Below are 27,738 nucleotides of genomic sequence, written 5' to 3'. Positions count from 1 at the left end.
CCAAATCTATACTGTTCTCTTGCTCCTGGGAAGATTCAGGAGCAAGAGCAGGGGGAAGGGGAGGCCCCCACCATTCCTCCTCAGTGCAGCCCTCCTCAGCACAGTACATAGCTGTCAACCCTCCCTGCTGTTCCCCACTGCTATATACATAGTTGTCAACCCTCCTTGCTGTTTCCCAATGCTATAATAAGGGAATTTCCCACAAAAAAGGAAAAGGTTGACAGTTATGGACAGTCCCTGACAAGCTCTCCAAGAAAAAGAACTGGATTTGAAAACATGCACAGACTTCTGTCAGTCATTAGCAGACCACTTTCACTCTCTAAGGGATGGTTTTGAAAGATTGGAATACCTTTCAAAATATATCTTGCCTGATACTGATTGCAAAGAGGTTCAGTCTTGCAAGAAAATCATGAAAAAAGCAACCCAAGCGTATTGTGACAATGCACCTTTTCCCATGTGAGGTAGCTGCTCTGCCCCTGATCTCTGGCCTTTCCATCATTACACACAACAGACTTTACACATATAATTGTCTTTATTCATAGTTTCAAAGTTCTAGACAATCTTTCCCAGCCCTACAAGGGATGAAACCTGGGCCTTCTGTGTCTAAAGCAGATGCTCGCAGTCACACTATGGTCTTTCTAAGGATTTCTGGTCACCCATTTCCGAGCTTGGCCATTTTGAACAATGTTTAACCCACTCTTCTCAGAGGTCAAGTCCTGTGGCAAGCACCAAGAGCAGCCAGGAAACCTGCCAAGGGGGAAAAGCACGGATTAGAAGAGAAAATCAACTTTCCTGGTTGACCTGATTGACGTGATTAATTGCCACCCACGCAAGAAGGTGTTGCTGCTGTTTATTTGAATGGCTCTGCCAGCATGCAACAAGCATCTGGGATTCCTAAATATTGCTCCATCGCCCCAGTCAACCTGGAATCCAGCCCTGATTTTATCTCGCGTGTCACCACCAAAATCAAAAACAAAAATATAATCTTGTGTGAGAGAGAAGATAAAACAATCCTAAAGGGTTTTATTGCAAGATAGGGCTCCGCCTTGCCTTGCAGGGAAATTGGTTTTGTGGCTGAATCGGGGGTATGGCACTGCTCTCCTGGAAACATCTTCAACTCTCAAACCTCTTTTTCTCTCAGAGAGTTTTCACGTGTTGCTTTTTGTTTGGGGGAAAAACCACACTCATCCTTTTCAGATCTAGAGGCAATTCTTGTTGGTGTGGGAAAGAGAGGTAACTTTTGCTGTTCCCCATACAGTGAAATCCCAGTGGGCATGCAATATCCATCACAACAGCCTGGGTCCATTCACTTTTTGTAAGCTGCAAAAATTCTGCTGGTGGACATCCATGTGTGATTGAAAGCATCATTTTTTTGTGTGTGGGGGTGAGGCAGGGCCGGTGCATCCATTAAGGCAAACTAGGCAATTGCCTAGGGCGCCAAAATGGAGGGGGCGCTGGCCAGGCTTGGACGGGACGGGCGGGACGGGCTAGCAGCAGCTTCTCCGCTACAGTGGAGAAACTGCTGCTTGCCTCTCCACCACCACCCCAGCTCCCGCTAAAGCAGGCTTTGGCGGGGGTGGCCGGCGGGGGGCGCCTGAAGGTGGTCTGCCTAGGGCACAAGAAACCCTAGCACCGGTCCTGGGGGGAGGGAAAGCTTAGCACAAACTGCAACAAGGGTTCGACCCACACCTATGTGCTACTGTCCCATTCCATTCATAAAATGTAATGAATCACAGAAAGAAAAAGGTTTCTGCTTTAATTCGGAAATTACATTTTCTGTATTTCTGAAACTCCAACATGCTCCACACTAGGGCTTTTCTACCATCGGGGATGGGGGTCTCAGTTCCCACCCCCCTCATGGTAATAGGGTTGCAGCTTGGACCACTAGGTTTGTTAGCCCCAGGTCAAATGTGTTCTTCCCCACCCTGACAATACCATCCTATGATGAACTTTCTCAAGGTGCACCACTGAGGCAAAGCTTAGCTTTGTTGTTCCTTTTAAAGCACACTTTAAGAAGCGCATAAAAAACCCTTTGGCTCTCCGTCTGCTAACACTACAATGTTGTCTAGTTTCTTTTCTAGGAAAGGTTCGATTAACCTTGCACCTTACTGACTGCGCTATTCTTCCAGGAGCAATTGAAGGGGAAAGAGTCGTCTCCTACCAAGTCGCTCAGTTTCTGTCCCTTTTGCAACAATATATTCCCATCTAAACAGCCACCTCCTCTGAAATACCATTAAATCCAGGGTCTAAAATTGCCCAGCTGCACCACTCTTTAATTCCAATTGCTTAGATTAGAAAAAAGGGCTCAGTTTATTTTCTCAAGGAGAGTGCAACCCAAATGTTCACTCCCCCCCCCCCAATCTTGAAAGTTAATGATACTAACAATCAGATTCAGTTACAGGTAGGTAGCCGTGTTGGTCTGCCATAGTCGAAACAAACTAAAAAAAAATTCCTCCCAGTAGCACCTTAGAGACCAACTAAGTTTGTTCTTGGTATGAGCTATCGTGAGTACTAGCAAGTTAACAATATGTCCTGATGACCTTCAATCACAGGTTTCAAGTGTAAAAATTAAATGACTCAGATTTTAATCCAAACTGTGTCTTACGAAACCATGTTCAGCACTGATAGGCATCTTGGAAATACCCTTTGCAGAGTTTTTGCATCTTTCAGCAACAGCGGCTTGGCCTCTTTATGGGAGAAGTTCAAACCTAACCCTACCACTGTAGCTCAGTGGTAGGGTTAGGTTTAAATTCAGGAACTCTCAGGTTCATTCCTCCAGTATCTATTTAAAAAAAATAAATACCGTATTTTTCACTCCATAGGGCGCACCGGACCATAGGGTGCACCTTGTTTTTAGAGGAGGAAACCCAGGAAAAAAATTTTTCCTGGTTTTCCTCCTCTAAAAGCCCTGTTTTTTTGAGGATTGGCTAAAAGTTTAGCAACTTTTTTTGCAAAGAGAGAAACCCTGTTTTTTTGAGGATCAGCTAAAAGATTTGCAGCTTTTTTTGCAAAGGGGGAAAAGCAAAGCTCCTTTTGCAAAGGGGGAAAAGCAAAGAGGAAAAGCCCCGTTTTTATGGGGTTCAACTCACATTTCTGCAGCTTCTAAAAGAAAGGGAGCCTTTTCTACAGTTTCCAGAGAGATAATCTAAACAACCAGTCACATGTCGCTGGGGAAACAAACAACCTCCCTCTGCAGCACATTCAACAAAGGAGGGCGTGGCAAGAGGGCGGGGCTGAAAGGGAGCCAGGGACTCTTATCTCTCTCCCGATCTCTTGCTGATCAGCTGCTGAGCGGGGTCCTTTCAACGCCCCCTTTTCTCTTTGTAAAATAAAAAGTATGATCCTCTTTTGGCCCCTGGGCAATTCAGCTCCAGGGACCACCATTCGCTCCATAAGACGCACAGAAATTCACCTTACTTTTTAGGAGGGAAAAAGTGCGTCTTATGGAGCGAAAAATACGGTAAATGAGTCACGTAGCAGGTGATGGGGAAGACCTCTAACCAAGGCAATAATAATAATAATACCCCACCCATCTGGCTTGGTTTCCTCAGCCACTCTGGGTGGCTTTCAACCAAATATTAAAAACAATACAGCATCAAGCATTAAAAACGTCCCTAAACAGGGCCACCTTCAGTTGTCTTTTAAAAGTAAAATAGTTGCTTATTGCCTTGACATCTGCTGGGAGGGTGTTCCACAGGGCAGGCGCCACTACCAAGAAGGCCCTCTGCCTGGTTCTATGGAGAGTGAATGCCAGTCTAGATTGTGCATTGGGAATGGAGTTGATGATAGGCAGTGACTTGAAGCTTGCTGAGATTGACTGCAGAAGGAAATGGAGCTTGAAGTCAGTACCAATCAGCTGACGGAATGCCAGGCAATTGACAGGTGGGTGGGGTCCTAGCTATAGAAATAGTCCACCATCAGTAGGGGAACCTGGGATCCAGCCCACCAGCCAGATCCACTCTCCCACACTGTGTCGCTTTATTGGCCCCGCCTCTATAACCTCTTTGGCCACAGGCCACTCCACTATGTCCAGGAACCTCCACTGGTATCCACTGCTGCATGAGGATAGTTCTGCTCATGGAATAGATCTTCACTTTCTTCCCCTCCCCCCATCCGTCTGTGCACCCTAAAGATCTGAAAGGTCCCTCAATTCTCTGGAGCATATATTGAGGCATGAGTGTACGTATGTTCTGCCTGTGCGGTGGTGTGTACACCAGGCAATCCAGAGTTTATCAAGTTTCTTCAGAGTAGGCCAATAGCTCAAAATATTCACATAGAACCTAGGACTTCATTGTCATCTGCCGTCTTAAGTCTCTAAACCACTTTATGCCACTGGAATCTCAACTCGCTATCATATCCAGATGTGTTATTTTGGCTTGCTTTCCTTTTTGATTAGCATTGTACGAAGTAATCCATTGGGCCAAGTCAGTAGTTGGCAGCTGGTCTATGGGCTAAACATGAGAAGTGATATAGTTATGAGACACGGAATATACCTAACTTCCCTTGCATAAGACGTAATAATTTGTTCCTCTTCCTATATGCGATTAAGAATATTAAGTACTTAGTAGACATACACTTGCTATTGTATTCTGGATAATAAAATCTGCCTCTAGTGCAAAGCAGAAAAACCAGTCTATCCAGAATCAGGTAGCTGAGTTTTCAACCAGCACCTAAACAACATAAGGTAATTTTGGATGCCTTAGCCTCTTGAGCTGCATAGAAAAAGAGGCATTGCACTAGAGTAGCAATGCTTTGCTCTCGACAGTTGCAACAATTCTGCATCCCCTTTGGATTTACACTGGCATTGGCTCAGCCAGCTAAGCCCTAGTGGGACAAGTTATACTGCCTTATCTTCAACTGTGCTGGGGCTGAGGATTTAACACTGAGTGGGGACTCAGCTGGCTGAGCTAGAGATCAGCTACATCCTAAAATACCGTACTCATCCCAATGGATCTTGGGTGAAGATCCAGTTTCAGGAGAGCGTGCCCTATCTGTAATTGCTTTCACTCTGTCTTTTGATCATCAGAAATCAGAGCATCATCTCCGCACATCTTTGTCATCATCTTGGTGGCAGGGCCAGATTTAGTTTTGATGAGGCCCTAAGCTACTGAAGGTAACGGTGCCCATGTCCAGCTGTCCTTTGTCAACAACAAATTGTCGCTGTTTTTTGTGTTGAATATATGCTATATGGTAATTTATGGACCTAATAGGCACCTAAAGCCATTTGCACATAACAAAATATGTATTTTATCAAAGTAATTGTTGAACTGAAATACAATTAAGAAGTGATATTTTAGGGAGCAGGTTAGCAGGTGGGGCCCATTACTTACATTATAGGAGTCTACACAACACAAAACACTTGCTTTATGTAGGTTTTATTTTATTTGCTTTTTATCTTATATTTTGGAAATGTACATCCAGTTTTTTTCCTTTAATTTTTTTGGGGGGCCCAAAACTATAGCTTGTTTAGCTTATACATAAACCTGGCACTGCTTGGTGGTCTTGAGGAAAACGACAGTCTCTGTCCCCAAAGCCCTTATAATCCAATGCAGTGCAAGAGAAGGCAAAGGAAGGAAGGAAGGAAGGAAGGAAGGAAGGAAGGAAGGAAGGAAGGAAATAGAAGATGTTACGTGCAGTTGTATTAGTGGATGAGGCTGAAGGGTTAAGCCAAAGGCTTCTCAACATGCCTTACTGTCACTGTAACTCTATGTAAACAGCAGTCCCATTTATCCACACACGTTGGGTGTTCCCCACTGGCCATTTAGATGAAACGAGCTTATGTTTCCAAAAACGCAATCATAATTGTCAGTTCAAATAGCTAGATGACAAGCTTAATGCAACAATTAAGCATGAAGGCTTAGAAAGACTTTGCAGTAGCATTTGAGCAAGTCAACAGCGTGCCTGCTCACTGCACAAAATAACACGGCCCAAGAACTTGCCCACTGGGTACAAGTGGCCTCTAGCCACATTCTTCAACGATGGCAAATAGAGAATGCTTCTAGACAGCTGACAACTCTCTCTCTCTCTCTCCCACTTGTTTTCACTATTGTGAATCATGCCCAATTACATGACAGCCAAATTCGGTAAGGAGTGCCAAATTAGTCACTTGATTAGAAAATGTGATGTTGTAGAAGAGTGTTTGCTCTGTCTGGATCTACTGGGAACAACAAATAGGAAAGCAGACTGTGAAATGGTGCAAAATCACTGATTATAGTTGGGTAGCCCCATCTTATAGGGACGTGGGTGGCGCTGTGGTCTAAACCACCGAGCCTCTTGGGCTTGCCGATCAGAAGGTAAGAGGTTTGAATCCCTGCGACGGAGTGAGCTCCTGTTCCTCTGTCCCAGCTCCTGCCAACCAAGCAGTTCGAAAGTATGCCAGTGCAAGTAGATAAATAGGTACCGCTACGGTGGGAATGTAAATGGCATTTCCATGTGCTCTGGCTTCCGTCATAGTGTCCCGTTGCGCCAGAAGTAGTTTAGTTATGCTGGCCACATGACCTGAAAAGCTGTCTGTGGACAAATGCCAGCTCCCTAGGCCTGAAAGCGAGATGAGCACAGCAACCCCATAGTTGCCTTTGACTGGACTTAACTGTCCAGGGGTCCTTTGCCATACCTTTTTACCTTAGCCCCATCTTTTTTTATGAAGTATACCCATAAGTTCAGGACGGCAGTATGGCAGAGTGACTCCAGGCTACCATGAATAAGTCTGCTATTCCCACTACCTTATGAGTTAATCTTAGGAATAATAATTTATTATAATGATAATTTATTATTTATACCCCTCCCATCTGGCTGGGTTTCCCCAGCCACTCAGGGCTGCTCCCAACAGAATATTAAAAACATGGTAAAAGATCAAACATTAAAAACTTACTAAACAGGGCTGCCTTCAGATGTCTTCTAAAAGTCAGATAGTTGTTTATTTCCTTGACATCTGATGGGAGGGCATTCCACAGGGCGGGCGCCACTACCAAGAAGGCCCTCTGCCTGGTTCCCTGTAACCTCACTTCTCACAGTGAGGGAACCGCCAGAAGGCCCTCAGCACTGGACCTCAGTGTCCGGGCTTAATTATGGGGGTGGAGACGCTCCTTCAGGTATACTGGGCCGAGGCCATTTAGGGCTTTAAAGGTCAGCACCAACATTTTGAATTGTGCTTGGAAACGTACTGGGAGCCAATGTAGGTCTTTCAAGAATGGTCTTATGTGATCTCGGTGGCCACTCCCAGTCACCAGTCTAGCTGCCACATTCTGGATTAGTTGTAGTTTCCGGGTCACCTTCAAAGGTAGCCCCACGTAGAGCGCATTGCAGTAGTCCAAGCGGGAAATAACCAGAGCATGCACCACTCTGGCGAGACAGTCTGCGGGCAGGTGGGGTCTCAGCCTGCATACCAGATGGAGCTGGTAAACGACTGCCCTGGACACAGAATTGACCTGCACCTCCATGGACAGCTGTGAGTCCAAAATGACTCCCAAGCTGCGCACCTGGTCCTTCAGGGGCACAGTTACCCCATTCAGGACCAGGGAGTCCTCCACACCTGCCTGCCTCCTGTCCCCCAAAAACAGTACTTCTGTCTTGTCAAGATTCAACCTCAATCTGTTAGCCGCCATCCATCCTCCAACAATGAAGGGTAAGGGAGTTCATTCATGACTCAAGGAGGTAGGTGAAGAGCAGCCCACAATCCTCCCAGCAAACCACAGCAATGCAGCTGGCTCCAGACAGTATTAGCCCCTGCCTTTCCTCCTGACTTAGCTTGTGGTATTAAAAGAGGGATTCAGGGGCAAACTAGTAGGGGTAGGAACTTAGATTAGGTCAGTGGCATGTTAGTCCCCCACCCACTCAGCAAACAGGAAGCATTTCCCAGCCACTGAGCATCCTAAATATTTTTTTAGACTTCTGCAAACCTTGGAGTTCCCCCAAGCCTGGCGATACCACGCTCTTGTGTATGGATGGTGACTTTCGGTTACCCAAACAGCAGCCACACACAGCACAGACACTGGGAAAAGAGAAAATGATACCCACTAAAAACAATGTAGCAAATACTTTGGCCCATTTAGATGGATGCCTTCGTGTGCAAACAGTTCATATGGTGTCACTCAGGCATTTGTGGAAAAACAAATGCATTTTCCAGAGCCCTTGTGCACAAGTTGTTCCACTGCCAAAAGAATGAGAAAGAGCTGGTTTCCCCACCTCTTCTCCACCTTCTTTGCACATTGCAATGATCTTCAACCATCCTGCCCATCAAGGTGAACCCAAATTTTACATAGTTATTATCCTTGTTCCAGCAGCTACTGGCTAGCATCCAAGTTGCCCCCTGCAATCACTCATTCTGTAAAACTATGCCAGAAATTCAGAGAAGAAGCCATAAAATCCCAGGTTCTTTGACTCCTCGCTGTCCATTGTCTGCAGAACAGGCTTGGGGTGAGGCAGGGGGAACCTTGCATTCTTTCACCTTAAAAAAATTATTTTAAAAAATTGCTTACTGGGAGCTGTCTACAGATAATCTTTGAAAATTATTGGCAGTTTTTGTACCGCCATTCCCAAATGGCTGGGGAGAAAAACAAAATAAACCTTTGACCTTTTCTGACAAACCTGCCTTTGGAGGAGGCAGTTGTTTATTTAGAGCTTACCAGATAATGGGAAACGAGAGAGAGAGAGAGAGAGAGAGAGAGAGAGAGAGAGAGAGAGAGAGAGAGAAGAGCACTGTCAAATTGACTGGGTTGCTTTGAGCAGGCTAACCAAAAACAGAAAAAATGGAGGGTTGTTTTTTTTTAAAGAGTGCGCTATTCTACAACACAGCACCCATTTATTTCCCATTGACCCTTCTTTTGCTATGCTACATTTTCTGAAGACGAGGTTAGGTAAAGGGGGTGGGGTTGAAAGATTCTGTTTGTGCAAGGTTTATGTAAACTTCCTGTAGAAGCGAAGAGGCTGGCACATATTGGAGGTTATAAGAAAACACCTGCCCATCAATACGACATCACCTGGACAAAGGCTTCCTTGCACCTTTCACAGTAAGAAAGGCCTACCCATTACCTCTGATTATCAGCCACACCTGAATGAACCAACACAGCTCTGGTCAACAAAAGGTGACACCTCCACTCCGCCACCCCAAAGCAAGAACCACCACAGCCACATTCCTATCTGTTCTGCCTTCCTGAAGTAGCTTCAACAGAACATCCATCATGTTTTATTGGTAGGAAGAGGTTTCCCCTCCACCACCTTTCAGTCCAACAATCGTTTTGCAAGACAGGATGTTGTTTGTCATTCAGTTAACCTTTTTGGAATGAAAAGGAACAACCCAGGGCAATCTCTGCTTTCCCAAGCACCCAACGCAGGTGGTGTGGCCCAATTCAAACAACCATAGAAAAATATAAAGTGATGAACCAATAAAAAAGTAATGAACCAAAAGACACAGCAAAGGGGGGGCCTGACTGTTTTATGTCCTGAGGGCTGTATTTAGGGTTGCCAATCCTCTGAAGGCTGCATGTCTGCAATAGTTGTGGCCAAACTCAGAACCTCCAAGTGTCCCTATTTTCCCGGGACAATCCCAGATTTACAAAAGCTGTTCCAGTTTCTGATTTGATCCCAGAATGTCCCGCTTCTCTGTTTTCATTGGAGAAATGTTGGAGGGTATGGAGTTGTATATTTATTCCGTGAACTGCCCTGAGACCCCCAAGTATAGGGCAGTATATAAATAATAATAGACGGGGGTGTGGAATTAAAATTCAGAACAACTAGCAATTAATACTCTAGAAGGAAGGGACACACACAAAACTGAAACTACTTCATTTGTGTTTAAAGAGAAAGTCATGCCAGCATATCTGCATTGATAGGGGTTCCCACCCATTAGATTACTCTCATTCTAAAAGAATTCCAGAATATTTATTCAGCAGCAAGCAAAATGCACCAATTTCAAACAAATCTTATCGCGTGGCAAGATAATGGCAGGTCACGGAATCAAGTGGGAGAGAATGAGTTTTTATACATGCGTCCGTGCATGGGAAATTCTAGTTAAATAATCCAGGGTGGAGATTGGGGAGGGGGAGGGGAAAACTGATAAGGAAGCTGGAGAAGTCACATGGCAGTTTCACTGAGAAAGAAAATAAGGGGAAATTGGGTAAGGTCTCACCTTGCCAAAAGAGAAAAATAAAAAGAAGTCAAAGGAAAACATGGATTTACACATGCTAATCTATATACAGTGGCACAGTACCTCTAGTTACGAACTTAATTCATTCCGGAGGTCCGTTCTTAACCTGAAACTGTTCTTAACTAGAGGTGTGCTTTCACTAAAGGGGCCTCTTGCTGCCGCCAGCACACAATTTCTGTTCTCATCCTGGGGCAAAGTTCTCAACTCGAGGGAACTCTTCCAGGTTAATGGAGTTTGAACCTGAAGCATATATAACCTGAGGCATTTGTAACTCGAGGTACCACTGTATAAGAAATGGTGCAGATTCCTATCTTACTTCTTTGTCCCTTCAGAGCTCCATTGTGTCTCTTCAGTGGAGAGCCTCTTAGTGAAACTCTCCTCGCACCCTTTCAAAGTAAGGGTCCCCCCCCCAAGTTCTTTGCGATTGCGACTGCACATACATGCCTTGTGTGGATATTTTTATTTTTTTCAGTCATAATACTAGTTGCATTGGGACATTCAGTGCATATTATAGGCTACTTTCATTATATGCAGAGTTGTGTTTGTTTCGATTAGATTCTACTGTCCGTATTCCTTTGTTGTTGGATACTATATGCTGATGGGTAACTTTAAGGCCACTGCTCTCTCTTGTTCTTTATCTTAAATGGACTTGAACTAGGCAGGTCTTCAACTGGGGGACTAAAGATACAGGACTGTCTTTTGAAAAGTAGGAGACATGACCACACTAAAATTGGGGCATGCATGATAGTATTTTCCTAATCCAATTACATAGACCAGAGGTTTTCAACCTTTTTGAGTCCACAGCCTCCTTGACCAATTGTTTTCTTTCTGCGGCAACCCTGTGGGGCTCAGGAGCCCAGTTATGTCACCCCTTGCTTGCATAGCTGGCAGCGGATCACCCTTTTTCAAACAGCTTCCCTTGTGGAGTGTTTTCTCAGCCTCTTCTCCTTGGGAAACCTCCGCTGCTGCTGCTGCCCTTGGTCTCTGAACTAACCACCCCTGCCCCAAAGAGAGGTGTCTCCTCCCACTGCCCCACAGGGGCCTGGGACTTGTCTGTCTGTTCCCAACAGCAAGGGTTGGCAGACTGGCTGGCTGGCTTGCTGACCCTGAGGCTGCCTCAGCTCCTGGCAACCAGCACCCCCTGGCCAGCCCCAGAGGCACCACTGACCTGGGGAGCTTGTAGCCAGGGCTGCTGCAACAAACAGCCATGCAAGCCTTTGGGAGGCAGACATGTGAGAAGGAATCAGAGGGAGGGAGGGAAGGAAAGAAAGAAAGAAAGACAGAGGCCAGCATTGCCCACAGCACCCCTGACCATCATTCAAGGCACTCCAGGGGGCCATGACACACTGGTTGAAAACCACTGCCCTAATCCTGAAAAATAGATTTTGGTGTTTTCCCTGCAGTGTGTTGTATAAGGGTAAAGTGACCCCTGACCGTTAGGTCCAGTCGCGGACAACTCTGGAGTTGTGGCACTCATCTCGCTTTACTGGCCGAGGGAGCCGGCGTACGGCTTCCAGGTCATGTGGCCAGCATGACTAAGCCGCTTCTGGTGAACCAGAGCAGCGCATGGAAACGCCATTTACCTTCCCGCTGGAGCGCTACCTATTTATCTACTTGCACTTCGATGTGCTTTCAAACTGCTAGGTTGGCAGGAGCTAGGACCGAGCCATGGGAGCTCACCCTGTCGCTGGGATTCGAACCACCGACCTTCTGATCAGCAAGCCCTAGGCTCTGTGGTGTAACCCACAGCGCCACCCACGTCCAGTGTGTTGTATAGCTAATTAATTTAGGGGTTATGGGTGGGCTGTTGTTATGAGTTTGAGGGTGCCAAACCCCTCAAATTAATCTCTGGATCCAGCAAGTGTTAGGATTTAATCGAGGCTTGGGATGTTAGTCCCTGCATCCTGCAAATGTTGAAATCTAATCAAGCCAAGGTAGCTTTTCTGGGTCAAAGTTGAGGATTTTCTTCTTCCTGCTTCCATCTGAATTACTTCTTATCCCGGCTCATATGTAATGTTGGCAACAAGAAATGTTAAGGCCTGCATCGTATATACATAGCAGCATAAAGGTTCATGAAAATAGTTTGAACTCTTTCCCACCTCCCTCTCTAAGGTCCGCATTATTACTACATAAATATACATTATACATTCTAGGACATTCTTTTTTGCATTCTACTCTACCTATTCACCAGGTTAATGCATTAACTTAACTGCTGCTTATTGATGACCCCCCACCCCGCAAGGTAAACTAATGGGGCCTGTATGACCATATCCTTGACTCTAATTGAAAGCCTCTGTTTAAAAAGAGAAAAAAAAGTAAAGTAAAAAGCACTTAGATATGCTGCAGTCATAGTTTCATAGCAGTAAAATAAATAAACCAACAATTTCATCTCAAAAAGCGGAATATCATTGGAAAACATTTGATGCAGCACAAACCTTTTCTGCAAAGAAGAAGAAGAAGAAGAAGAAGAAGAAGAAGAAGAAGAAGAAGAAGAAGAAGAAGAAGAAAAACCCTCCAAAGTGGGATTTAGTGAAAGGGAGGTAGTTGCAGACTTTTTGTTCAAAAATGAAATTTCTAATTTTAAATGGGTGAGAAAACTACAGTTCCTTTATTTTATTTTATTTTATTTTATTTTTTGGTTTGGGCAAATTCAATAGGATGGCAGCATTCCAACTGGGCTTGCAGGGTGTGAGGGTTTTCAGAAAGCAAATGTCCCTGGTTGAATTTTTGAGAACGACAAATGTCTGCTGTAAGCAGACTGGGATTGCCAGAGCCCCCCTTGACTCTCACCTTCTCTTGCCCTGAAGTCTCAATGGGTCAGTGCATCTGGCTGTTAACCATAAGGTTGGTGGTCCGAGCCCACACAGGGATGGCTGTGGGCAGGATTCCTGCATTGCAGGGGGGTGGATTAGATGACCCTTCCAATTCTAAGATCCTATGATTCTATGTACAAACACTTTTGGAGTCAGCAGAAAGCTGCAATGGCAGGAAGATCTCTGCACTCTTTGGTGAAGCATCTTTTCTCACTGAGGACTGGGATTACTCTTCGCAGAATCCCTGACAGAAAACATAGAAACTCCACATGCATCTTTCCCACCAAGGGAAAGGTCCCTGTAGCCCTTCTTATGTCTCAGACTCCCATAGGAAAAAATGCTCTGCTAGGAACTGGGAGTCCCCACTGCTGCCTCTGCCTACCCCATTCACATCTCGTAGTAAGTTGTGGTTTGTCTTTGTCCTTGGGGCAGAGAATTGCCTTTCCCTAATTGGGGAACTGCTGAATTCTCTGCTCTGAGACCCTGCTTTCACTTTTGTTTTTGTTTTTTTATTAAAGATTTTCTTGGTTTACAAAATGTCTCTCGCATTTTTCCATGTAACATTTTTAATGGTTGTTGAGACATTAGGCAGAGAAGGGGGAAGGAGGTGGGTGGGGTGGGGTGAGGGTGGGGTGGGGAGGCGATGTTTCTATTTTCCTTAGTGTATGTAGGATTTGGTGTCAGCATTGGTTGTGTTGGTTCTCTGTTGCTCGCTTGTGTTTCTTTGGCGGTGAGAGGTCGCGATTGGCGTAGGGTGTGCTTGTTCCTTTGTGGTTGGCTGTGTTGATCTTTGGTTTTCTGTGTGAGTGGGGTGGGTGGGTGTTTTGGATCAGGTTAGCCATATTGATTTGTATGCTGTTGGTAGGTTTTTGTCATTTTTTTGTTGAGCTGTGTGTGTGATGAAGGGGGACCATATGGGGGTGAAGGTATCTTCCTCTGTTTGTCCCCGTGCTAATTTTAGGTTGCTGGTTAATTTTTCTACTGCTTTCACTTTTGTAATATCGTTCAGGTGGGATCCTGCTTGCAACAAAATGCAGCCATGTGGAATGCTCCTGTTCACTTTCCCAAGGCTACGTTATTTCATTCCCCCTTCCAGTCGGTCAGCATTCCACGGCCACTGAGCGTGCTCAGTCCTCACTAAAGAAAAAGAAAAATCTGCAAGACTGCTAATAACTAACTTGTGCACGGGTGGTGCCCTTTTGACTATATAAGCAATAGCACCCCCGTCTGAACAGTGAAACAAGGGGAATAAAACCATTTGTGCTTGTAGTGAAAACTAAGAATGAGAGTAAGGAGTCTGCTAATGAATGAGTAAACCAAAAGCTGTCTATAAGGAGTTCCCAGCGGCCAAGGTCTTTTCAACACCTTTCTGCCTGTTTGCCGAAGTCCTTTCCTCTTGCTTCTATGCATGCACTTTTCCCATCCCATGTTTGATTTTCCTTGCTCCACTAGGTTCCTTGTCAAAATTCCAAAATGCTTCGAAGAACAAGCAGTCCTTGTGAAAGTTTGTTTCAATCAAGATAATCTGTATAATTGCAACTTTTGCAACATTGTGAGTTACCTCATCACAAGGATGGTGTCAAACACATGAAGGGAAGGTGCCTGAGCTTTGCTTTCATTCCTCGAAATCGGATTATGGCCTTATCTTTGTAGAGTTCGGAACTAGTTTATCCTGGCACATGTCAACATGGCGGTTGCAATCAGCTAGATTTGCAATCACTCCTGCACTAATCGTTCCGGCACTAATCTTACTCTTAAACTTCCATAGGCTTTTAAAAACTAATTTTCTAGTGAGGAACAACTGTTGAGAAAAAATATGAAAAAACCCACTATGTTTATATTATATTTCTAACTGATAAATAAAATATAACTGTTACATAAAGAGGGGTGGAATGATGCGGTCCTATGCATGCCTTCTGAGAAGTAAACCCCATTGGATTTAATGGAACTTACTCCCAGGAAAGTGGGATTTGGATGGCACCCTAATGGGTGCAATTCCATACTCACTTTCCAGTGAATGAGCCTTACTGAAATCAATGGGACTTGTGGATGCACTGCATTGTAAATAAAAAAAATAGCATATATCCTTCTATATGCAACCCAATAACAAAAGCAAAGAAAAATCCACGAAAACTTTCCTGCCATTTCAGATTAAAGGGGAAAAGGTACACTTAAGCAATGTAAGAAATATGGATCGAAGTGATGCCTATGTGGCCATAACACCTTAATAAATGTGTATCAGGGACTATGTGTTGCTTCAGTATTATTTTTGTTACAGGACTCCCTGAAGATACATTCACAGCACAATTCTGTGCATGTACACTCAGAAGTAAATTCTACTATGTTCAATGGTGTCATGTTGGAAAATGTCGATCACTTCTCCTACCTGGGCAGTTATCTTTCCACAAGGGCCGACACAGATGCCGAAATCCAGCATCGCCTGAGCTCTTTGAGTGCGGCTTTCTCCTGATTGAAATGCAGAGCATTTGTGCCTGTTCTTAGAGTAACCCATGCTCACTGCTGCTAAATGGGCAGAGCTGTCAACTTTCCCTTTTTTCGCAATGGGAAACGGCGCTGGAATAAGGGAATTTCCCGCAAAAAAAGGGAAAGTTGACAGCTATGTAAATGGGGCGCACTCAAAACATCCTGTGATCCCAGTGTCGCTTTGCCAGACTCGCAAAAACAGCACTGGGTGGGCTGGGGGGGCCCCCACAAGCTGTCCATCTCAGCACCCTCTGGCTGGAAGGCAGCTAAAAAGGATGCAGCAGGCACGCACCCTCACAGAGCCTGGCCACTGTGAAAACAGGATGCTGGACGGGAAGAGCCATTGGCCTGATCCAGCAGGCTCTTGTGTTCTTAAGTGGAATCAGGTGTTAAACAGGGTTGTGTTATTGCCCCAGCTCTATTCATTATTTTCATTGCCATGATCCTACACCTTGTCAAAGGGAAACTCCCCTCCAGAGTGGAAATCATATATCGAACAGATGGAAAGCTCTTTAATCTGAGCAGGCTCAAAGCAAAGAGTAAGGTTACAGCAACTGCTGTCATAGAGTTTCAGTATGCTGATGACAACGTAGTGTGTGCACACTCAGAGGATGACCTCCAAACCATCCTAAATATCTCCACAGAAGCTTATGAAAATCTTGGCCTATCACTCAATATCCAAAAAACCAAAGTGCTGTACCAACAAGCACAAAACAACCCCTCTGCAGCGCCACAAATTCAACATAATGGTGTAACGGTGGAAAGTGTCTATCTCTCCTCCTACCTGAGCAAAACAAAATTAAAAAATTCCTTCCAGTAGCACCTTAGAGACCAACTAGGTTTGTTATTGGTATGAGCTTTCGTGTGCATGCACACTTCTTCAGGGCAGTTATCTTTCCACAAGGGCCAGCACTGATGCCGAAATCCAGCATCGCCTGTTCTCTGCAAGTGCAGCTTTCTTCCGATTGAAGTGCAGAGTGTTTGAGGACCGGGACATTCGCAGGGAAACTAAAATGCTTGTTTACAAAGCTATTGTACTACCAACCTTACTGTATGCTTGTGAAACATGGACCACTTATAAATGCTATCTCCAACTCCTCGAAAGATTCCATCAACGGTGTCTCGGAAAACAATTTACACGTCATTTGGGAAGACAGGCAAACTAATACCAGTGTACTGGAAGAAGCAAAGATCACCAGTGTTGAAGCAATGATTCTTCAACCTCAACTTCGTTGGACTGGTCATGTTGTGCGGATGCCTGATCATTGTCTTCCAAAGCAACTACTCTATTCCAAACTTAAAAATGGAAAGCGTAATGCTGGTGGTCAACAAAAGAGGTTTAAAGACTGTCTCGAAGGCAACTTTTTAAAAATGTAGTATGAACACCAACAATTGGGAAACACTTGCCTGTGAGCGCTCCAATTGGAGAACAGCCTTTACCAAAGGTGTCATGGGCTTTGAAGACACTCGAACTCAGGATGCAATTCTCTTTCTTTGGATAAGTGAGTCATTCCTCATATACTAAGCTGGAGTCTGTAGGATGCTGTAAATTATTTTATGATTACCTGCTTGATAGGGCAAGCTGACACACACAATTTTTTGGGTCATGCTTGCTCTTTTATATAATCATACATTTGTATTGTGGGCATATTTTATGTAACATGGATAAATCTTACAATGCATAATTTCCTCCTAAGACACATGAACAGATGAAAAGGGTACAAATGATATTTTATGATCTGCAAGTTGGTGGCTGTGGTGGGGGTAGTGGTGGGACAAAAACTAGACATGGAAGTTTCCTATTTCTGTTCAGAAAAGATTGAGAAGAAATGGATTTTTCAGCCAAAAGTCCTGCTGGTTTTTTTTATCCTGGAACCTGTCCCAAATTGACCAAAATCACATAGGATCTGGCGGAGCCCAACAATTTGCAAGACACCCCCACCCCCGATAATGTTGACATGTCTTGCATAGAGAAAGGTGTGTCACTTTTTTGCACACACAGCACAACCTGTCTCATTGGTTTGGGCTCCAGTGCTGATGAAACTCACTTGAATGCTGCATGGGCAGGAAGTTTCTGCATATGTGCAATATGGCCTACAACAATGGAGAATGATTTATTGACGTTGCAGTCTGTGCTGAGCATGTATAGCAGCCTCTGTCGGCCTGGCACAGTGGCAGGGTTCTGCTAGGCCCACACAGAAGGCACCTCTGCTTGCATAATGCAGTCCATGTTTTAATAAATAAAAAATAAAACTACAAAAGCAAAATCCCAACTCACTCACTTCCCCCCTCCAGGATGGATCAATGTAGTTAAGTTAGCCAAAGTCCAATCTGTGATTTTGGTATTTGCCATTCTTCAGGGTTATCAGTAAAGTATACAGTGGTACCTCAGATTAAGAACTTAATTCGTTTTAGAGGTCCGTTCTTAAGCTGAAACTGTTCTTAACCTGAAGCACCACTTTAGCTAATGGGACCTCCTGCTGCCGCTGCGCCGCCAGAGCACGATTTCTGTTCTTATCCTGAAGCAAAGTTCTTAACCTGAAGCGTTATTTCTGGGTTAGCGGAGTATGTAACCTGAAGCGTATGTAACCTGAGATACCACTGTATTATAAAAGGATGCCATCTTTCAACAAAATCAACTACATCATTTGTATTATTCAATGCGTGTAATCTCATTGTTAATTTTTCTGATACAGCAATTGACCATACATTTTGTTTCCAACAAGAGAAACTGTTCCAATTCTGTGTCACTACTAGGCATGCTGCTACTAAAAGAAAAGTAAATGTTTCTTTATTTTATGGTCAGATTGCCCTTCTTTAAAAATAATTAACAATCCCAAACTTAGGGTACATTCCTAAGTTTGACCCATACTCTTGCAACCAATTAGAAGCCACGCCTCGGTTGTCGACCGTAATCCGTTCCGGAAGCCCATTCAGCTTCCGAAACATTCGGCAACCGAGGCGTGGCTTCCAAAACATTCGACAACCGAGGTTTGACTGTACCTTTAAAGTATTGTTGCATGTCACCCCAATCTCTGAGTGGTGCAAGATTCCAGGAGTTCCAGGCACTCTGTTTCCTTTTTGAAATGAGGCACAGTGGAGTTTTGGGTGTCTTTATGATATGTGGTTTATTTACACTTATATACAACCTGAGCCTATGTATGATGGAGGGGCTCAGAATACTGACACTCCAAGAGGGTCTTGCTTCTCCCATAGCTGCAGCCTTGGATTCAAACAGACACCAGACTCCCTGCGGCTTGCTGAAATTTACAGGCTGCAACCTCCTCCCCCCCAGGTCACCTCACAGCCAACTCTGAAACTCTACATTTAAACTCTGCTTTGCCTTCCAAGCTAAACTCTGAGTTGAGGGAGGGCTATCTCCCATTTGCCCTCTGACTTTCCTAATATCTCCTTCCCTTCCCTTTGTCTTTCTTAATGACTTGTCTCCTAAGCAATTTTCTGACATGGGATGCTGGCCTGGCTTATATTTTAATACTGGCTAAATCCAGTGTCTGGCTGCATCCAGTTTTAACACTCCAAGCATTGATTAAATGCTAACATTTTTGGAGCACATAGAGAAGAAACCCCATGGCGCACCTGCAGCAGCACAGCAGTACATCTTCATCAGCCCCAGAAGCAACACAACATGTCTTTATCATATCGGTCTCTACAGTCAGAGCAGGTGTTGCAACTTTCCAACAGTTTGATGTCACCCACAAAACTGCACTCCTTCATTGTCTCCAGAGACAGATGTCAACCAACCGAATTCAGGAATTTTAGGGTAACTAGCATCCATGAACTCATAATGCTTAATTTTGCAATAAAATTGGTAGGGTTTATTACCCAGAAAGAAGGGTGCTAATTGCAGTACAATTTGAGACCACTGGATTAAAATTTACCAACCTCCTTTACAATACACTGTAAAAGAGTTGCTAAATTGTAACTCACTGTTGTGTTGTAATTATTGCAATACTTTATGACTAATAAAATCTGGCACTTTTGTATATTATTGTATGGAGTGTCTTTAAGGAGCTCCCAGTGTTTCCCATCGAGTTAAATCAAGTCATAGGAGGAAACTGTGTTAAGTATTTATTTGGCTAGACAGTCATGTGGAAATCTTCCTCTACGTATTATATTGGAAGTTATGCTCTTAAAAATAATTCAGTGGCTTATCTATTACAACACACAAAGACAAACCCACTCAAGGCTTTCTTGTAGACATTTGTGTCAAACCACTCACCTTTTCTGTATATTTTTTTCCTATTTGAAATGCTTGCCTTCAGTAGTATGATAACACAGCCAGATCAGATGGGCTATAGGATGAGGTGATGTTGCACTCCCAAGATGCCTGACTAGATGGGATCACCAGTATGAATAAACCAGGAAGGAGGAAGAAACACGGGCAGGAAAGAATTCATACAGAATGTGATATCAGGGAGGAAAACGGTAGAAAAACAAAAACAAAACAAAACAAAACAAAACAAAACAAAACAAAACAAAACAAAACAAAAGGATAGAAATAGATAAACATCCCTGTATTAAGGGCTTTCAGGGGGAAATTCTCACTGTCGCAGAATCACCTCAAAGCAGAAATTTGTGAAAATTCTCAACAGCACTAATGTAGATTTTATTGCTACAACAACTCTGCAAAATAAGTCATTGTTCTTGAACAATTGGGATGATCTGCAGGAGACCGTTTAATAAGCTGAGGTGAGCTTTGATCAGGAAATTTCACATTCTCACTATGGGATCATACCAGCTCTCAACTTAACTTTGCATATTTAGGCAAGTCAAAGACTCTTGAAACATAAATAATCTGAGGCTTATTCAAGTGGTCAGCAGAATAGTGTGGTTGTTCCCATCACTATTGCTGGTCCCATGCTGCTCCTGGTAGCATCCAGATCTTCTGCCCATGTGAGTGATACTGCCTAAATTTGAAATTGGCTGATTTGTAAGTTGAACCTGTCAGGTTGATAAATGCCCCAATGTGCACTGAACCCAGTTTTCTGTCTGATGAACTTTAATATTTTAATAATTCAGGCCAAGTTTGATTATGATTTAATTTCTAGCTTCTCCGTGTGGGCAATGTGCATGACTAAACATCAAAATTCTGCCATTTTGTGCATGCTCAGATGTTGATCCAAGAATGATTTTCCTTTAACCCCTTTGTTAGTTGTCAGGAGTTCAGGTTCCTGACTTGATAACACAGTAAGCGTAGGTAATTAAAAAGGAGGATTTATTGCAAAAACAAACAGATAGCTCCGGATGGCTCTTAACAAAGCTGCCAACATTATCACTTAAGATGACCCTTCTGAAGACTCTTTCCGGTTCCTACAGAATATATTAAACCATCGCCCCTTACATCTCTTATTTTGCTTCCTGTCCAGCAGCCCTCCCATTCGATGACTCTTTGGACTTATTGGATCAGCTCCAACCTCTTCCTGTTCCAAAAGACTGTCTCTGTGTCTGTTTGCACCTGTTTGAGCTTCCTGAGAGCTTTGGCTGTGTTCCAGCCCGTTCTCAGTTGTTCCCTTGGCAACCGGCCATCCAAGGTCAGAGGGAGTCAAGGCTGACAGCTCTGGCCTCTGCTCAGCCTGCTTCAAATCTAAACTTCTCTGTGTTGATTTAAGCCAGGATCTATCCAGGTCTTGTGCCCCACTTCGTGCCCCGACTGGGCCAGGCGATAAGACTGGAACACCTACAGCTCAATCATAAATATCTGGACTCAAGACTGTCTGTCATGAGCACCCTCACTTCCTCAGAGGTTGAATAAAGCGCTGGCTATATTAACTTGAAACAGTTCTTCTTTTATTTTCTACAAGCTACAATATATACATAACTATACAGCCTGTGTGGCTAAGTTTCTTCCACACATCTTATCTCCAGAACGAACCCTGTCTAACACACACAGTGAAGGTCACATTCTGTCTGACACAGAGAAGTTAATTAAGAGATCAAAGACTCAGTTCCCTCCCCCTTCTCTCAGACCATAAGTCACACGATTCTCACAAAGGGAGGGGGTGAAATACTAACACTCTGTTCCTGCCCGTATTCTGCAGCTGGCTGTAAAGTTCCACTTGGAGCTAGCTCATTCCTGACATTAGTCTTGGGGAAACCAATCAATTTTAAAATCTGGACTTGAATTCCTTCAAGATGACCCCCGTGATCCCTTCCAACTCTACGATTCCATTTCTAAACTAATCACATTTGAAGAAATAGTCAAACTGTAGACACAGGACATGTGAAAACAGCTAAAGGAAGGAATGGAGTAGCACATGACATTATGATGCATCACATCATTATGCTACACTAGGCACAACATGTTCCAAAGATGCACTTTGTTGATGTACAAACATGGTATATGCTCTATAATTTGATGAGGTAATTGGTGAGCTAGCCTATCAGTAGTGATTGGACCAGATTCAAAACAGTATGTTGCCCCATCCTACCTATGTGGAGAGAAAATATGGACATAACCATGAACAGCATGAAGACAACAACAGAGGCAGAGGCAAACAAATGTTGCAAAGAAAAATACATCTTCAATATCCCCTCATTTCCTAAAACGGTGACAAACTGGAATCAAAATAGCTGGGGGGCAGGGGCGAGAATGTCTCATAAAAGGCAGCCTTACTGACTGAGACCATTTTTCAGTTAAAACTTTAGTTGTTCAATCTCCCAAAAATCTATTCTTTTTAAAAAGAATAAAAGAAAGGGGGGTTCAGGCTAGAGGCAGGAAATATGCATGTTTAGGAAGGCCAACTTCTCCTGCTGACTTAGTGATGATGATCTAATATTGCATTTTTATGTTGTGAACCTCCCTGAGATCTACAGGTGAAGGACGGAATGCAGATTGAATAAATAATTAAAATAATTATATGTGCTTTTTGCCATGTAAACTAAGGTGGGGGGAAATAGGTTCATACAATGGGTGGGAAAGCTGCTTTGATTTCTCTTTAATTACTAGGTCAGTGAGGAAGGACAATGAAATCAAGTGGATTCTTAAAGCATTCTACACTTGGTGGAGAATGTTGCAGTGAGATTTCTCAATGGTTTGTCCCACCTCACACATATTACACTGCTCCTAAAAGAGCTGCACTGGCTGCTCATAAACTGCTGGGCCAAGTCCAAGGGTCTGATTATGAAGCTATAAAGCCACGAACTACTTGGGACCAGCATCCCTGTAGGTTGTGCCACAATCTTGGTTAACAGCAACGCAGGCAGGGCCTTGCCTGTAGTGGCCCCTTCCATATGGCATCACCTCCCCTTGTTGCTCTGACAGGTGCCAATGCTGATGATGTTTTGGCACTTGGTCAAACCTATCCATTCTGAAGGAAATCAACCCTCACTGGAAGGACAGATCCTGAAGCTGAGGCCACCTCATGAGAAGAGAAGACTCTCTGGAAAAAACTCTGATGTTGGGAAAGATTGAGGGCACAAGGAGAAGGGGACGACAGAGGACGAGATGGTTGGACAGTGTTCTTGAAGCGACCAACATGAATTTGACAAAACTCCGGGAGGCAGTGCCTGGCGTGCTCTGGTCCATTGGGTCACGAAGAGTCGGACACGACTAATTGACTAAACAACAACAAACATACCTGTGCATTCAAACATTTTCTGGAGTTTAATGTTGGGAATTAAAGAAGGGTTTATTACTTTATTTGTTTTATCTGTTGTGCTTTATTTATTAAAGGATTTAAAGAAGGGTTTGCTTGTATTATCTGTTGTGTTTTATTTATATTACTGTGAATCTGCTGTTTGGTTGTTTTATCATTTTAATGTGTATAGCATCTTGTAATGCTATACAGTCTATAAAGAAATTAAGGGGTGTGTGTGTGTGTGTGTGTGTGTGTGTGTGTGTGTGTGTGTAATGCCAGTTGAACTTATCTGCTCCTCATTTTCTTTCTGAATAAGTTTTATCTTTATTAATCCTAGCTGAGAAGCTATCTGTCAGTCACAAAGATTTATTATTTAACATAACCCTGCAAATGCATACTCTAAAAGTAATGAACGTAAAGCCATTATAGTGTCAAGTCAGCTGTAATATTCTTTTTAAACCTCTAATATTTGACATTTGTCAGAATAAAGAGGCGCTGACTGGAAACATCAAGGACTGCAATGGTCTTCTTCAAAGTTATTTACAAGAGGGCTAGAAATTTAAGAGTCGGAAATGTATTACTATTTTCCCACAGACTACCACTGAAACAAATGACATAGCTGAGGTTGAATACATAAATGATAAATGGTTTCGGTAGCTGAGATCTGAATGCTTTGATGCTACCAGACTTTTCTCATATTAAGCTTTCAAACGTAATGGTTAAGGAAATCAAGAAAGGTGGCAGAATGAAGCAGCCTAACGACTGTGCTAAAAACAGTGTATTGAATAAATGTGTATGATTGATTAAAGAAATATAAGGGAATGATGTAAAAATAAAAAAGTATTAAATATTTTCACATCAAAAATATTCCTGTTACTCTGTTCCACATGTGACAACAACTATGAATAACAGACTAAATCTGTTTTAATAATCATTTTGTTGTACCAGGGAAATGTAGTTATGGGAAGGGGCTAAAAGGATCTCACCCTCACTAAATTTTCAGAATTTTTTTAGAATGATTGTTGAGGTATGAAATCCAAGTAAATGATTTTAATTTGAACAAAACTCCTTGGATATGTGCTTTCTGAATGATAAGATCTGATTAGTTCCTGGCAGCAACATTTTGGTTTGGAATCATGGCATCTGGGCTCTGATCCTTGGGACATGGCTGGGGCAACCCAGCCAGATGAGTGGGGTATTATTATTATTATTATTATTATTATTATTATTATTATTATTAGTGAAGTGGTGCAGTTTAAGAAGAAAGCAATTTGGCAAACTTTGGTGTGACCCTATAGGGAGACACAGATAATTTACAATGGGATTCTAGTCTCTTTCAGAAAAAAAATCTTCTTTCTTCGAATTAAAACTAATCACAGCCAATTCAATCTGTTGTTGCCTTTGTCGTCGCGTCATCATCATCATCATCAAACTGTGTGTGCACCTAAAAAGCAAGGCGTTGCTATAACAAACATTTTGAAAACATTTGTATCACACGGGTATGCTCCTCAAAGAACCAGGATTGGTTGTGGTTTCATATTTGATGTACACTCAGAGATAAACCTGGGTTTGTTGCAGTGTCCTCTGTGAAATGGTCCTTTGAGGCATTTTTGCATCCCTCCTTTTAGTCCCATTTCACATCTTCTGACACAGGTATGTGTGTCTGTGAGCAAAAGGGAAAACAAGGTTGCCATGCTGAGAAAAGCATTGTGTGCCCTGGCCTTTCATAGCAAAGTTTCCCGAAAACTGCCTTCACCCTTTAACTTCACTTTGCTTTTACAGGTAGCGCTTTCGAAATCCATCAAAATGACACAGATCGATGAGGACTGAAGCATGTGTCTCTTCCCATCGTTACAAGACTAAAATCCAAATTCTTTACCTGTAAAATCTTGATTTCAGCTCATAGTCAAAACACCTTCCCTTAATGTTAATCTAACTCACACATACCGTAAAGGCAATGAGTATATAGAAGCAGATCTTTACTGCCCATTGTTTGAATTCTTTTGGCTCATTTAGTTGTGGGCAAGTTTGGTTATTTAACAAAGTTTTCAACATTCCCCTTCAAGTAGATGGGCATGTTTCAGGACAACCCACACCCCTTCGGTTAACCGCCCTCACATTCTTAGACTAGCTGTCATACTAAAAGCAAAACAAACACAGTCTCCGAATCAAGAGCAATCTTATAAACTGACTGTGGGTCACTAGCAATTAAACGCTTGGCATTTCAAATACGTAACAAAGATTTCAGGATGGCTTACATTGCGGTGTTGGGTGTCAGGAGCTCTGAGTATGCTTCTACTGCCATTGTTTTGCTTGATGAAAAAGAAACATAGTTCAGCTTTATAAACATCCAATGTCAGCAGTGGAAAACCTTATTTACCCACATTCCCTTTTCAACAATATTTCAGGGGCCAGTGGTGAGGGAGACCAGAGGCAAAATCGATGAAGCTCCCTATCCCTTCTCTATGAGTTTGAGCCTGGGTTAGCATCATAGAATCTTAGAGTTGGAAGGGACCGTGAGGGTCATCTTGTCCAACCCCCCTGAGATGCAGGAATCTTTTTGCCCAATGTGGGGCTCAAACCCACAACCATGAGATTAAGAGTCTCGTGCTCTACCAACTAAGCTATGAGGTATGACCAGGAGCTGGTCCAGAAGACAAACAATGGGTTGTATTTTGGTAGACAATACATGGTCAGGAACAAAGCAAGCAGACAAGAAGGGTAGGAACTCAGATACTGGAGAAAGGCTGAGACCAAAGAACCAATGAGATCCGTTGAGTCTATAGGGCAAATTGAAACACCATTGGCACCTATGCCACCTAATAAAACAGTGTCCATCTTACATGTTTGCTAACAGGCCTTCTGACCATCTCTACTGGTAGCACCCAACAGGTAACAGATTTAAGGCACAAGCAGCTCTCATTTCTGGCCCCAGTGGCAGAGACAGTAAAGCTGTGGGATCTGGCAGCCTCCTTTTCTGAATCCTGCAGTGTCATATGATTGACCAGAATTAGTCAATGGCTAATTCTTACTTAGTGAAGTGTGTTTGGGGAACCAGAGTAGGCAGAGTGAGAGCATCAGGACAGATGTAAAGAATGTCACACATCTGATCCATTAGATATCATTCCTAAACAGTCACCATTAAAGACAAATACAAGGTGAAAGTAAGAGAACAATTCCAGTTCACAATTTTCAAGACTAGCAGGAACTGCCATCCAAAGGACACAATCTCCCTTTTCCCCATTGCTAAATCAGAGATCAGTGCAATGTGTGTTCCCCAGTTAGATGATTGACAGCTCAAGCTGAAGACAACACTACATGATAAACACACATATTACACACCCACCTCTCCTATTAGTGTTGAGCAGTGAAATTAAATTTCATGATCTCTTGGCTCTCAGTTCTTTACCCATTCAGCTAAGCCATGTCTCATCCTTCTTTACCATAACATATGGGGAGTGTCAATTCCAATCAAAGGTGACTCAATGATAGAATTGCAAGCTTAGCTGCAAGTTTCCCAGGTTGGAGAGGACTGAGGTCAAGCCTTCAGAAGTATTTCAACATAACTCCTATGGTTTATTTTCTTTTGGAATTGGTTCATCAGCTGTCTTGCTTTTATAGTAGCATGACTTCAAGAATTAAAACCACACCTAGGCAACTGGGTGAGAGGCAACATGATCAGCTGTTGCACAAGGTGGGCCTTAATGACAGTAGACACCGATTAAAAACAAGGAATAGTAAATGGGTAGTTGTGGAAGGGGCTTCAAAACATGTAACCATTTTTACAAACATGACTCACAGATTTGACTGTTACAGGTAGGTAGCCGTGTCGGTCTGCCATAGTAAAATTTTTTTAATAAAATTAAAAATTCCTTCCAGTAGCACCTTAGAGACCAACTAAGTTTGTTCTTGGTATGAGCTTTCGTGTGCATGCACACTTCTTCAGATAGCATGCACACAAAAGCTCATACCAAGAACAAACTTAGCTGGTCTCTAAGGTGCTACTGGGAGGAATTTTTTATTATTTTTTATTTAGATTTGACTGTATTATCCAGAAGCAATAGCTTCATGGGCACAGAAAAGGTCGATCCAGCCAAAGGGCAAAGGGCAATGATAAGAAGTCAAACCCCATGACCCAGGTGGCATTGGCAAGTCATGCATGCATTTTGAAGAGTACAAATTTGTGGTTCATGGTCATTTGAAACCAGGGTTTGCTAACTCTTTTTGCCTGAGGGCTGCATTCACTTTGACTACCCCTAAGGGGCTGCATGCCAAATGTGGGTGTGGCCACACACACACTCACCAGCCCCCTCCTGAACTGATTGTGCAGTTTGGTGAGGGGCAGGAGTTATTACTGCCTACTCACTCAGCAAACATGTAGGAGGTTTAAACCTCTGTCCCCTCTAGTGCTGTGACTGTCCATTTTACAGCCTTCTTAGGGTCTGCTCCCAGATTTGGGGACTTCCTTCCTAGTGAAGTGAGACTGGCTCCCTCATTGCTGTACTTCTGCCGGCAGGTGAAGACCTTTCTATACCAACAGGCCTTTGGGAACTTGCTGTTTTTGAAGAAAGGGCTGGTGCTGTGGTATTTTTATGGTTATTGTGTTAATGGATTTTAATTATATTAGTGTTTAATTACATTTTAATGATGGTCTACTGTACGTTTTAAGCTTGTTTTATTTTATCTGTGCAAGCTGCCT

This window comes from Lacerta agilis, chromosome 7 (genome assembly GCF_009819535.1).
Source record: "Lacerta agilis isolate rLacAgi1 chromosome 7, rLacAgi1.pri, whole genome shotgun sequence".
NCBI classification, from domain to species: domain Eukaryota; kingdom Metazoa; phylum Chordata; class Lepidosauria; order Squamata; family Lacertidae; genus Lacerta; species Lacerta agilis.
This window is presented reverse-complemented; position numbering follows the sequence as displayed.